The 15,222-nt window shown below is 35.5% G+C and overlaps 1 protein-coding gene across 1 annotated transcript in view; it reads right to left on the minus strand.

Moving 5' to 3' along the window:
• The window catches only part of LOC120418765 (uncharacterized membrane protein DDB_G0293934), a 220,584-nt gene extending 217,742 nt beyond the window's left edge, over positions 1–2,842 (minus strand). The window contains exon 1 of the mRNA XM_039581242.2: positions 1,630–2,842. The gene's annotated coding sequence lies outside the window, so the exon portion shown is untranslated. The remainder of the gene's footprint in view (positions 1–1,629) is intronic.
• Between the last annotated feature and the right edge of the window lie 12,380 nt (positions 2,843–15,222).

A 15,222-nucleotide genomic window follows, 5' to 3' on the forward strand; every position in this document is an offset into this window, starting at 1 on the left:
TAAGGGGAATTTAATGTACTTTTCGAATCTCCATTGACTCAGAAGGGTCATTCATTTTAAAATTTCGTGTTTTTTCTTACTTTGCAGGGTTATTTTTTAGAGTGTAGTTACTTTTTGCGTTTCTCTTTGTTTCGTCGTCCGTGTCTGTCGCGGGTGACCTTGAACGGCCATGATCGACGACGACCAATTTTTTCAAAACTTTTTTTTTCTAAAATCGCGATAACTCGTGATGTTCATAAGCAAACTCCTTATGTTGACATATCATTTTTTTTGTAATTGTCTGCTCTACAACTTTGTAGAACATTATTACACTCTAAAAAATAACTCTGCAAAGTTAGAAAAAACGCGAAATTTTAAAATGAATTTTTTTATTCTAAATGAAAAGGTTACCCTTCTGGGTTAATGTAGATTCGAAAAGTACATTAAATTTCCCTTAAAATGACATGTTCTCCAATTTTTTACAGTCAAGTTACGGAAAATGGCAGAGTTTAAAAAATTTTCAATGTTTTTTTTCGACGAAAAATACGTTTTTTTCGGAATTCTGAGTACGCCATCAAATCGGGCGTCTAATTTTACATAACAGTCCCTTTGACACCAAATTTCTATCTCCTCACAGTTTCAGGCTGCAAATTATTGAAAAACACCTCTTTTTCGCATGTTCAAAAATGAACGGGGTCGTACCGCCCCTCCGTCACGAGATATCAAAAAGCGGACCTCGTATTCGTGATCAGGGACAAAAGTTACCCATTAGGAAAATGTTTCACGCAAATCGAAGAGGGATCGGGGCAACTGCTGTGTGAGTTGGCGGAGAATTACCCATAGGTTTCACTAGAGAACCTTGTTTAATTAGGTATTTTAAATTTTAGATTATATTTTAAGTTTTCCAATTTGGTCAAAAAAATAATACTTAAAAAATAAGGTTAATCTTGAAGAAAAGACGTGCCACAAGATAGCACACAAGCGACGATAATTCAACATTATCAACATAAGTTGAGCTTGAATGCATAAAAAGAGGTAGTTTAAAAACATGATATTTAGAGCCATCCAAAAAGGATGGCTTTTTAACAGAATTAAGTTTCATTGAGAAGAATCTGAGAAATGGTTAAATTCGTAATAAAAATAAAAAAATGACGGTACAAATAGTCCGCTCTGGAAGTCATTTTCAGCCAAATTTACAACATCTTGCCATGAAATTTTATATGTATTTTATTCATGTAGCTTAGAGCAGTGTTGCCAAAGCTTCGGATCAAATTACACCAAACCAACCAACATCGATTTTTCCAGTGATAAGAAAACCGAGCGGCATAGAAAACGCCTCACTTTTTTCAAGTTATCGACTAAAACTCAACCCAAGTGACTTTGACTTCCCAAACTCTTCAAAGAATATCGAAATCATCAAATTGTAACAGTCTATGGAACCTATGGCTGTATCGCATAACCTCAAACAGATTGAAATACATAAAAACCCACCAAAATTTGATGCAATCCAAACATTGCTACCCCTTAAAACTCCGCCATGGTCTCTGGACCACTTGCTGATCAACTTTCCGCGCTCGTTTAATTTCAATTTCCGTTATTAAATTTATTTGTGGAACTAACAAAACGAATACAAAAAAAGCAAACACTCACTTGTTCGTTGCTCGACGCCGGAATCAGGAGCTGCGATTTTCCGATTTCTCGATGCCGGAGCGAAAAAAAAAAACAAATAAACCAAACTGAACGAAAACAATCTCACTCGGACAAACTTTTCCTGTGCACTAATTTCATTCCTTCCCTTTGGGGAAAAAAACTTTCTTTTAATTTTCAGCTCATCGAACGGAAACTTAAATCACGCCGCTGCTCATCGAGCGCGAAAAATTAAACCAATAAAAAACAGAGCAAAACTTTTGCTTTTCCTCCTTCTCTAGACACACTTGCAAAATGATCTCTTCCTGCTTCCTGCGCCTGGATTTCCTCTATCCCGGCAACTCTAATCACAACAACTGCTGCTGCACCTTGCACCGATTTTCCTCGGTGAGCTCGTTCCCACTCCCACTCGTGTGTGTATGTGCGAGTCGCCTTCCTCCCACTTCCGGATCCGGCCAGCCTGCACGTTCTCTCCCTCACTCTCTGGTCCGTGTGTTGAAAACTTTGCTGGCCCGATGCCACGGGAAACGGTTCTATAATAAATCATCCATCAACGGAAGCCAGCGACCACGCGATAAACGGGAATCGATAGCGTGGAGGGGGCTGTATCGGGACACGTGCCACCCCCACTCACTTAGCACTCCAGCTGATAACCGGGGAGAAAGCTCTTCACTTCACTCCAGCTGATGACCTGCTCCATCTTCTGACCGACGCCCGGCTCGTCACTACCGTACTAGCTATCACTGACCTGTCCTTTTGCAGGAATTTCAGGTTAAAGATTCTTCAATATTTTGCTCTCTCCAACATTTATTGGCACATGTTTTGTTCCGTTCCCAACGCACTTCCGGCCCCGTTGACTGTTCGTCATAACCGGTCCCCAAACCACCTTCTTCAATATTTTGATTTCTGGTAATAACTTGCACCTTGTTTTGACACACCTTCAATGTTGTAACATCCCGATCCCGTAAGCAAATCAAGGAACCACTTCCGGTCTCACTGACAGTTTGGCCCAACCTGTCAATCAATACTCCGGTCACCAAACGCTCTTTGCATCTGTTTTTATAGTTTCGTCGATCGCGTTCAATTGTAACCTTTTTCCCGAGTTTCTTGAAACTTAAAAAAACACACCTAGTAATTAGTGACGATTATGCCCGAAAAAAAATCTCGCGCGAAATTCCGAAAACCGTCAAGCGCGCGCTCTCGGACTCACACACGCCTACTTCCGAACCGGGCAACGCGTAGCAGAACACTGGAGAGCCTCGGCCGCATTGTGCAACGCGTGCTGCCAACCCAGCGGAACCCGAACCCGGCCCGAACATCGGCACTCACCGTTAATGCGCTGCCGAAGCGCGCCGGCTGGCTGTTCGTTTTCTCTCACGCGCTCTCGGCGTTGGCTCTCGCAACACGAAGTTGGCGCCCGTTAATGCTGCGAGTTCCCTGCGTTCGGGTACGTTCGGCGCGCTCGCCAGCCAATGTTCAGAACGTGCGTAGGCCTGCTAGGATCCGGATCTCCCGGCGGAGAACACTCGCTTCGCACGGAATGTGTACGTCAATTATCACGGCAATGACAACCGGGAAGGTGGCGGCACCACGGTGAAAATGAATGGGTGAATTGTGCAGCATTCGCGCGCGGAGAGAGCCACCCGAAGAATGACAGACGTCACGGTCACACATGGCGTTCGGAGGAGAGCTGCCCAAAAGAGACCGAACAAAAATAATCGTAAAAAAAAAACGCAGCCGAATGAGGGAGAGAACGAGTGTATATTTTTATGTGTATTTATTGAGGAACCATAAAGTTTTATGATTTAATTCAAGAGTCACAAAACACTGCACACGAGCACTGGGTTGTTGAAGTGTGAAGGAGGAGGGGTTGAAGAAGAAATGCCGAAGAAGCGCAACAGACACAAAGCAGTGAAAACACCGAGAGGGACACAGCGCTGTGCACAGAAAAAAATAATGTAAATTTGGAAGCTTTAATTTTAGAAGGTTGAATATTACCTCTTTTATGATGTAATTTTACCTCAATTTAGACTGAAAAAGTGACATTACACCAGAAAAGTGGTAAAATTACACATTTCCAGAGGTAAAATTACACCTTTTTTCTGACATAAAAGATGTACCCCTTCCCAGATGTAATATTACTATGATTTTTTTTTCTGTGTGGGAAAAAATCGGACCGACCAGAGTTTACGGAACCTGGTGAAGAAGAAAGGTCAAGCGCGATATTTGATGGCATTTTTTCGACACCCAGATTCCGATAAAGTCCATATTCTAGCAAAACAATGTAATTGGGCTAATGCCGAAGTGTAAACTAAGGGTCTATCCTGCTCGTTCCAAATGTAAACATCAACATACATGAGATGGATAGACTCTTTGTTTACACTTCGGCATTGACCTATTTAGATTGTTTTGCTTGTATTACACTTTCAGCAGCTTATCTCTTTCTTACTCAACGAGAATGGTCACTAGAGCAAGTGGGAAAGACTGTTTGTTTACATCTACAGATTCGCCCTATTGAAAAGTTAATACGGAAGTTTTTTGAACTTTGGGGCACTTTTGGAGGAGCGTTCAAGTGGGGCTGGAAACACTGGCGCAATTTGTATAAGTGTTTTGAGTCAATTTGCCTTGAATGATTATATTTTTGAAAATAATGTATTATTCCCGTTTTTTTATTTATAGTCCAAAAAAAGTGACCTAAAAACAATGACAAAAATTAGCACGCAGGCTCATCTCTAGGAGAAACATGAACTTTAGGGTCTAAGAAACAAGTGCACTTTGAAATTTTCATAAATATTTTGACAGGGTCGTAAGATTTTTCTCCAAAGTTTATATTGAGAATTAGGGCAGTTTGTTGCTGTTGCATGCAATCCAAAAATTAATTAACCGACTGTCTGGACTGTGCGATTTTTAAACATCCTTGTTAGCAAACTAGTTGAACAACAGGTTCAGCAACTATTGTTTTACCAAATTCAGTCAGTTCAGTCCAAGTTCAGTCAACGGTCATAAGAAGTATTGTTCAACTTGTTTGCTACTGGGACTGCCCAATTTTCTTTTTTTGCTAAAGAAAAGCTAAAGCATTAATCATCTTAATAGTTACTTAAAAAAACGACAACTTTTTTCCAGTTTCTTTTTTTCTGAATAGTCCTCATCGTACCTACAACTTTGCCGAAGACACTGTTTATAGCAAAAAAATCCTTCAAACGGCAAAGATTTTCGAATATTTACGTAGCATTTTTGTATGAACAGTAGGGTGCCCAGAGAAAAAAAATCCTTCCCACAAGCGGAAAATTGTTTTTTGATTTATTTTAAGCATCTCTACAAATTTTGAGCGAAATTGGTTGAGATTAACTCATTGACACCCAAACCTAAAGTTGGCGAAAAAAATGTTTTTCATACAAAAATGACTTTTTTATGTCGCTTATAACTTTTTAGGATCGAGTTTTACAGCTTTGATATGTTGGACAAAGTTGTAGAGCATTACATTTTCAATGAGAATCTCACTTTTAGAAATATTTTAATGGAAGTAGCGCACCCTGCAGACCAAACCGTAAGAAAATTGGGTTTTTCATACATTTTTTCGATTTTTCCCATACAAACTCCACCTTCGAGTATCAATGGAGAAATTTTGACTGATTTTGCTCATATTTGGCACAGAGTCCTAATAGCTCAAAGCACAATATCCAGCTTGTGGAGCAAGGTTTTGAGAAAAAGTCCCTGATTCTGGGCCCCCTTATGAACAGCTGCCAAAATTATGTGGAGCCTTGTATGCGTGAACTAAATACACAAAATTTTACTCATATTGCATTTTATGAAATCTATAGTATTTTAGTAAATACGGTAAACTGTTTACAAAAAATCGTATTTTTTCGACAATACTCAAATTTCCATAATTTGCAATATGGGTATCAAACAAAGTATCAAAGGAGAATGGGCAAATTTGGTCCAAGGATGTACACGAACGGGACCAACTTTTTTCGAAAGATCTCGCCGAGACATGAAAAAAAGTCTTCTGGACCAACTCTCTAAACCCCGGGGTTCAAAAGTTACATGCTGTTGAAGTTTGAGCATTTTGGGTTAAAATGTACAAAAAATCGTATTTTTGCTATTTCTAAAATCATTTATAAAATCTCTGTTTCATTATGGATTTCGATTTTCTTGACTTCATTCGACGCGTATCAGCAAAAACTATGAGTTCTGATATGTCTTAGCATGATTGAAACATGATTTCTCTTGTTTTTATCTGTTTGAACCGTTTGTGCAAGAGGCATCCCATAGAAACAAGTCGAAACTTCAAGGTTTTGAAACCGGATCCGACCCAGACTGCTTCAGTGAGTATGGAAGGCTTCAGTGCAATGTTGTAACAACTTATTGGGATGGTCTGAGTCATCCGAGAACTCCTTGGAGTTAAGACCGGTGAGTCTACCGCCGTAACAAGCAAGATGTCGGCGGTTTTTGACCACGGATCATACCCGCATGGCTTCAGTGAGTATGGTAGACTACTATGCTGATGTGTTGGAGTGTCCTGGGTTCTCCTAGGACTCCCTGGAGTTAAGATCTGTGGGTTTACTACCGTAACAAGCAAAATGTCGACCGGTTTTGACAACGGAACATACCCGCATAGCTTCAGTGAGTGTGGTAGACTGCTTTGCTAATGTGTTAGGATGTCCTGGGTCATCCAAGGACTCCCTGGAGTTATGATCTGTAGGTCTACGGCTGTTACAAGGACTCCCTGGAATGGTCCAGAACATCCCAACATAACAGCAATACAGTCTGCCATACTCACTGAATCTTTGCGGTTATGATGCGCGGTTAAAAATCATCGACCTTTTTCTTGTTACAGTGACCCAAATATCTAAACTCCAGGGAGCCCAAGGATGACCTAAGACATCCCAACACATTAACAAAGCAGTCTACCATACTGTCTGAAGCTATGCGTGTATGTTCCGGGGTCAAAAATCGTCGACCCCTTGCTTGTTACGGCTGTAGCTCCACAGATCATAACTCCAGGGAGTCCTTGGATGACCCAGGACATCCTAACACATTAGCAAAGCAGTCCACCACACTCACTGAAGCTATGCGGGTATGTTCCGTTGTCAAAACCGGTCGACATTTTGCTTGTTACGGAAGTAGACCCACAGATCTTAACTCCAGGGAGTCCTAGGAGAACCCAGGACACTCCAACACATCAGCATAGTAGTCTACCATACTCACTGAAGCCATGCGGGTATGATCCGTGGTCAAAAACCGCCGACATCTTGCTTGTTACGGCGGTAGACTCACCGGTCTTAACTCCAAGGAGTTCTCGGATGACTCAGACCATCCCAATAAGTTGTTACAACATTGCACTGAAGCCTTCCATACTCACTGAAGCAGTCTGGGTCGGATCCGGTTTCAAAACCTTGAAGTTTCGACTTGTTTCTATGGGATGCCTCTTGCACAAACGGTTCAAACAGATAAAAACAAGAGAAATCATGTTTCAATCATGCTAAGACATATCAGAACTCATAGTTTTTGCTGATACGCGTCGAATGAAGTCAAGAAAATCGAAATCCATAATGAAACAGAGATTTTATGAATGATTTTAGAAATAGCAAAAATACGATTTTTTGTACATTTTAACCCAAAATGCTCAAACTTCAACAGCATGTAACTTTTGAACCCCGGGGTTTAGAGAGTTGGTCCAGAAGACTTTTTTTCATGTCTCGGCGAGATCTTTCGAAAAAAGTTGGTCCCGTTCGTGTACATCCTTGGACCAGCTCCCATACAAATTTGCCCATTCTCCTTTATTAAAGTATTATTGTAAAATACTAAATACCGTATTTTTCGAGATTACTAAAATTTTCATGACTTGTATTATGGGTATCAAATGAATAGAAATTTTGTATGTTTTTCTAATTCATTAGAGTTTGTTTTTGGAAAATACTATTTACTAAAATACTATAGATTTCATAAAATGCAGTATGCAGTATCAAACGAAGCGAAATCTTTTTTACTTTATTACTTTATTAGAGCTTTTCTTGTTTAAAACTAAAATTTTCACAAATTATCACAAAATACCGTATTTTTGAGAATTGAAATTTTGTATGCATTTTCAATTTATTAGAGTTTTTTTTGTTATTTACTAAAATACTAAAATTTTCATAAAATGCAATATGGGTATCAAACGGAGTGAATTCTTTTATGCTTTTTTACTTTATTAGAGTTTTTCTGGTTCAAAACTAAAATTTTCACAAATATCACAAAATACCGTATTTTTTGAGAATACTTAAATTTTTATGACTTGCGTTATGAATATCAACCGAATTGAAATTTTGTATGTGTTTTCAATTTATTAGAGATTTTTTTTGAAAATACTAAATTTACATATTACAATTTAACGTGTTGACTAAAATACTAAAATTTTCATAAAATGCAATATGGGTATCAAACGGAGTGAATTCTTTTATGCTTTTTTACTTTATTAGAGTTGTTTTTTTCAAAACTATTTTTTTTGCAAAATACCGTATTTTTTCGAAAATACTCACATTTTCAAAATATGCAATATGGATATCAAACGCATTGAAATTTCATATGCTCTTTCAATTTATGAGAGTTTTTTTCAAATACCGTAAAACGGGGTGACTTTGATAGCCGGGGTGACTTTGATAGGTTTTTACGCAAAATGAAGAGTACAGTTAAAATACGTAAGGAATGGTTTAGAAACATACTGACCGTGGTAGAGAAGTGTTCGAAGTACCTCAACAAGAACTTTTCATAAAATTTTGACAAGTTTAAAAAGTTAGTTAAGTATAGTTAAGAAAATGTTGATGAAAGTCATTATTTTAAACTTCTCAAAGTGTCATGATTTTCTCAATGAACATGATTTTTAATCGGAAAACGGAATGCATTTTCGGATTCTTTGGATAATTTTCCACTAGGAGAAGGTTAAAAAAAATTGTAAATAATATATAATATTTTGTTTTTAAAACACAATTTAAAAAAATCACCAACTTTATAGGCAATTTCAGTTGAACAAATTTCATGTAAAATGTGAAAATCTGTGATTCGTGCTTGAAATTCAGTATGAAATGCAATATAAATCGATAATTGTATAAACAAAACAAGTTTTAACAAATTTCAGGCAAAATTCCGACTTTTTAACAGTTTTACCTAAAATTTATATGTATTTTGCTAAAAAGCTTATACACTTAGTTAACTAAATATAAACATTGATTTTTTTCTTAAAACTATATCAGCTACTTTAGTGATGGTACATTTAGCGTACAAATAAAGTTTGAACATCTTAAATATGATTTTAACAAGAAAAACTATGACTATCAAAGTCACCCCGGAATTAAAACTAAAATTTTTTAACGTAACTATTTTTCTAAACATTATTGAAAAAACTTTTTTTCCGAAATAGTGCATGGACTTTGTGTGGCCTACCCCAGTACATGTTTTAAAAATAATAATCTTGAGAAATACCATACCTGTTCGAAAATATTCCAAAAACAAATTGAAATCCTATCAAAGTCACCCCGGTTTACGGTACTTAAATTAATATAAATTATAAATATGTATTTTTCTGTTTGTTTTATTCTAAGAAAATGTAAAACAGACAATTTGTTTATTTATTAACGTAACGAGTTTTCTTGCAACCATCACAAGTTTCACGCAAATCGAGGCGACTGCAGAGTGAGTTGGCGGCATTTTGAATTAAAGAAAATTAAAAAAAAATCAAAATCTTCTTTATTTTATGGCCACTTGAAGAATGTTTTGCTTACATAGTGTCATGGCACTAAAAGATGTTTGTTCAGAGAAAAAAATGATAAGTTAAAAAAATATTAACTGTGGTTTCAGACACAAAAAATGCAGTTAAAGATACATTGATCTCATTCCAAAATGTTTTCCCTTTTCTTCAAGTTTTCCTTTTTAAATTTCCCATCTTAAATACCCAGCCAAGATTCCGCATCCTCGGCGCAATTACCCCCACCCCATCGTATTAACATTCATGACCGGTTGCGTTCCGCTAATCTTACGTGAAGGATCAAGGTTGGGCGTTCATTTCCAATTAATTTAAACAATCGCCTACCGGTACCTTTCTGGCTCAACGATAAGGGCCTCGAACTGGCCTCGCTCAGGGAAAGTGAAAAAAAAAAAGTTGCAAGAAGATTGGCTTCCTGTTAATTCAATCAAGAATCCACGGTGCAAAAGTGCTGCCTTCGCTAGGCGCGTTGTAATAACCGTTGGCAATAGTAATTATCGTAACAATTCATGGCTTACATGGAAATTTGCTGTACGCAAGAGCCCTTAGTTTGATGTTTAGAGGCACGTTCTAGGCTTGGGCCGAAAAACTTGATGGAATTAGTAGGGATCGTATCAGTCCTTGGTAATTGTGAAATGATGATTAGTTTTGATTTCCCTTATTAAGATTTAAATTGAACGGTATTTTTACATTCATGCATTAAAACATTCTTCATTAAGAAATCTTAATTTCTTACATTCTTACCTTCTTACTAGTTTTTTTTTCTAGATTGTCATCCAGATGCCTAACAGTGCAACCTAACGCAAACAAATTTCGAAGAACCAGCCAGCACAGCACCGCAAACAAATCGCTTCACTGAAATCTCATTTCCAACCCCAAGTTCTGGCAGAATTTGACAGAGAGAGAGAGTTCGCACATAGCTCGCAGCTATCGCGTAGCTCATTAAACACGGGTTTTTGTTAAACTACGAGGTTCAACTTTTCCTGTGCGCGTACATGGGGTAGGGGGAAAACGGCGGAAAATTGAACTTTCTTTCCGCGCGCTGCAATAACTTTACCTTCGCTGTGAAGAATTTTATTCTGAAACACAGCAAAAATTCCGTTATTTTGTCATGTTGATGAGAAAATTATCATCTTTTCACTGTGCACTATCGCTCTGGATCTTTTCGAAAGATAAACGCAACAATAATCGTCTTTTGTTAGGACTCATCACCGACGCGGTGCACCCCGTCAATGTTTTGACGAATCCCTGCCGCGGGGAAATCCTTCGTTTATTTTAATTACCTCGGCAGAAGTTGAATCCCTCTGGAATTAAGCGCTTACGGGATGACACCGCTGTTCTTTGGAAGGTGTTTTTAGCTGATTTGCTTATTCTGCTGCCTTTTGAAAAATGCATTGTCAATTTTTATTTTCAATACTGAGATTTTAAATCCAAGAAGATAAGAAATGTTTCAATGACCATCCGAATTAGGATTTTTGCAGCCGATGCGGAAACTGCCTGCATTGGCGATTTTTTTTCTAAGTGTGCCAATATTTTTAAATTATTGAAAATATACCAATGCAATGATTGCAATGATTTCAAGATTTATTTTTAAAAGCTTAATTTTTCTCGTTTTATGTAGGTTTGGCCATTTAAAGTTTAGTGATTTTTTACGATTACACAGAAGCATCCCTTGAAAATCGTTACTCGATACTTTTTAAATTCTTTCATTTTCAAAAAATAACGTCAACACTCAAAGCAGTTGTCAGAATGATGTCAAGCAAAAAAAAAAAAAAAACAATAAATCAATAAATTTTGCTGAATTTATTTACTATTCGTATTGTTTCGAAATTCTCTGGAAAAACTAATTGCAAAAAGCTCAAAAAACAGAGTTTTCAAATGTATTTGATTTAACTCTGAAAACAGACATTTTACATTTTACAAAGAGCGTCCAATTTCCCGTCCCGGGATTTCCCGGAAAAAATATTTCCCGTTTCCCGTGAAACTTGTAAATTTCCCGGGAATTCCCTAAATACAATACAGTATACATTTTCCTACCTTATTTGGCGCAAATGTTTTGAAATTATACAAAAAATAATAATTGGAGAACCTGATTTGATTTATTTATTTCAATCTACTGCTCATATTGAACTTATCAGCTTGACTGTTAATTTCATGTCCAGGTTTAATTCAGATATCTAATATTTATTTCTGAAGCATTCACCACTAGAAATATTGTATAAGCAGTCTCGATACCGGTCCATTTTTTTTTGACAGATGAACTTTTTTTGAAGACCCATGAGTAAAGTACTCTCGGTAAATTTGGGATTCATCCTCTCCGTCCGCACCCAGTACCATTTTACTACCCTCTCGTATGCCGATGCCCAGTTTTGGGTGTTTATGAAGCACGTGAGCTACAAAGGTCGTATGAGGGTTAAATATGAAAAAATATCGTTTAATTTCAACTACTTTTTAATACTCAAAATTATTTTAATCTAATTGAATCCTAGGCTGAATACCATATAACTAAAATCATATCATAAAACCATGAAAAACTACACCCAGAACTGGACATCGGCATACGAGAATATAAAGAGCACGATTCGGTAGTAAAATGATACCGTAAAACGGGGTGACTTTGATAGCCGGGGTGACTTTGATAGGTTTGCGATTTTTCCGCAAAATGAAGAGTACAATTAAATTACGAAAGGAATGGTTTAGAAACATACTGACCGTGGTAGAGAAGTGTTCAAAGTACCCCAAGAAGAACTTTTCATAAAATTTTGACAAGCTTGAAAAGTTAGTTAACTATAGTTAAGAAAATGTTGATGAAAGTCATTATTTTAAACTTCTCAAAGTGTCATGATTTTCTCAATGAACATATTTTTGAATCGGAAAACAGAATGCATTTTCGGATTCTTTGGACAATTTTCCACTAGGAGAAGGTTAAAAAAGTTTGTAAATAATAAATAATATGTGTTTTTGAAACACAATTGAAAAAAATCTCCAAATTTATAGGCAATTTCAGTTGAACAAATTTCATGTAAAATGTGAAAACTTGTGATTCTTGCCTTGAATTCAGTATAAAATGCAATATAAATCGATAATTTTATAAACAAAACTAGTTTTTACAAATTTCAGGCAAAATTTCGACTTTTTGAAAATTTTACCTAAAATTTATATGTATTTTGCTAAAAAGCTTATACACTTAGTTAACTAAATATAAACATTGATTGTTTTTCTTAAAAACTATATCAGCTACTTTAGTGATGGTACATTTAGCGTACAAATAAAGTTTGAACATCTTAAATATGATTTTAACAAGAAAAACTATGACTATCAAAGTCACCCCGGAATTCAAACTAAGAATTTTTGACGTAACTATTTTTCTAAACATTATTGAAACTACTTTTTTTCCGAAATAGTGCATGGACTTTGTGTGGCCTACCCCAGTACATGTTTTAAAAATAATAATCTTGAGAAAAACCTTACTTGCTGGAAAATATTCTAAAAACAAATTGAAATCCTATCAAAGTCACCCCGGTTTACGGTACTGTGTGCGGACTGAGAGAATAAATCCCGAAACTACCGAGAGTACTTTACTCATGGGTTCATCTTCAAAAAAAGTTCATCTATAAAAAAAAAGTACCGGTACCAAGACTCGAACCCAAGACCTTCAGCATATAGAACCGTGTCTTTGCCGTATGGGCCACCATGGTTCGGTGACTATGTGGCGATCATTTGTCCATATAAGCCACTCAATAGGATGAACTGTTCCAATGAAAGAATTAACACGCGAGAGGACTATACTCTCGTAAAATATCACTTTCCTCACGTTTCTTTTCGTGAGGACTATCCCCTCGTTCTTTAACTTTGGGTGCATTAAAAAACAATTTTATATGGAAATTACCCAAAGGATGCAACTATATTACAAAAACTCGCTCCAAATATTTGAAAACTTTGAGTTGTTATTTCACGAAATAAAGTTTCAAGTCAAAAAGTGCTAAAAATTTGATTTTTTAGGTAAATTTTATGATTATTTATTTATTCACAAATTGAAAATACTTGTTCTGAGATAAGTTATTTGCCATGACAAACAAAATTTCTGCATGATTTTTTTTTATTTTAACTTGATGGTCACTGAGGCAAATTTAAAAGCTTAGATTTTCACTGCCCAAACACCTTGATTTTAAAAAAATGTTCTCAACAAAAAACATATTATATTTTGTTACATTGGAATGATTTGAAAGACGGCATAAAAATTAGAAAGTTTTATATTTTTTCCAAATTTGCATACTTTTTTACAAGCAGTCAAGCCATTGATTGATCCTCACACTCATTTTGACCATTTAAGTTGTTGTTCTATACAATTTTGTTTCAAAAGATTAATCAGAAACAGGATCAGAATATTTTTTGTTAAATTTCAAATTTCCCGGGATTTAAAATTGTAAATAAAGCCCAGCACTTGAAAATTATAAAATTTGGTGCCAAAGTTCTCTGTGACCCTAATGTTGCCTTTTTTTATTTATTTAGAATTTATAAAAAATAGAAGAAAAAATTAACCGTACATCTTTTGAGAATTCAAATAAGACGGCCCGGAGCTTCGAACCAAATTCAAAACTATTTAAAAATATAGATTTTGAAAATATTAGAATACTTATTTGCTAAAATATTTACAAATTTTAAAGCATAGTTGACCATTTACGGGAATGCAATATGATTTTTTTAAAGAGTGTTTCTGTTTAGATTAATTTCTTCCCCAACTTTCATGCTTCCCCTGTAGTTAAGCCTGCGCAGACAATTTGTTGGATAGTGTTATCATATTTAGCATGTGAGCTAGTTCAAAAATATTTTGAGTTTTTATTAAATTCCAAAGTACAGCACCACAGAACCTCCCTCTCCTTCTCGACTTTTGTCAGAGTCGAGGGACATAACTTCAATAAATAGTTTGAATGGCATTATATTGCACATTTTTCTGATTTGACTCTATATAATAACACATCTCTTTTATCATAACATTTTTTTAATTTAAATTTTATGATTCCAAATCAAAACAAGATTCAACAGTCTTGTCTGATCAATATGAATAAAATCACTTGAATCTCCTGCTACATTTAGTGCAATAAAAATATAAAAAAATGAAACTTTTGAAAGGTTTCCGCTTTCAATAGTTTCATTTAAAATCAAAGGGTAAGAAATATATAATCTGTAAAGAATTCTTCTTATTTTATTCATGATCAAATCACCAAACCAAAAAAATATCAAAAGAAAAAAATCAAAAATATTTTACAATCTTTTTGAAGAAAATTAACAATTATTCCATTTCTATACTTGCTGAAATTCCACGAAATTCATCAAACATTGATAAAATTGAATAAGATTGACTATAAAAATCATACCTGACTTTTGAAAATCACAAATAATATAAGTAAGCAAATATCATTTAAATATGATGTTTAAGCCAAAATTAATCCTTTGATTGCATTTGAAAGTATACCTTTACAAAATAGTAGATAATTAGTTTGTACAGTCAAAAAAACTTGCTTTAATTTGATAAATTTTCCAAGAAAAGCTGATGAACTATGTTATGTTGTGTTTTTAAGGCATTGTAATGCGATGCAATGCATAGATTTGAAAACATGGTGAATTTCACAAAAAAAAAAAACAAATTTAACGCCGTCCGTGAAATCATGAAATTTCACTAACCCTACAAATATTCATACACAAATACTATGAGGGCATGAGATAAAATCAGAAAAATTTACATCTTGTTTAACTCCTAGTTTAAAGATCTGGAAATTTCTAAAAGCTTGGCCATGAGTTCTAGAGGTAAACTTGATTTATAGCTAAAGATTTTTCCAAATTTAAAAAAA

This window comes from Culex pipiens, chromosome 3 (assembly GCF_016801865.2).
Source record: "Culex pipiens pallens isolate TS chromosome 3, TS_CPP_V2, whole genome shotgun sequence".
Classification (NCBI taxonomy): domain Eukaryota; kingdom Metazoa; phylum Arthropoda; class Insecta; order Diptera; family Culicidae; genus Culex; species Culex pipiens.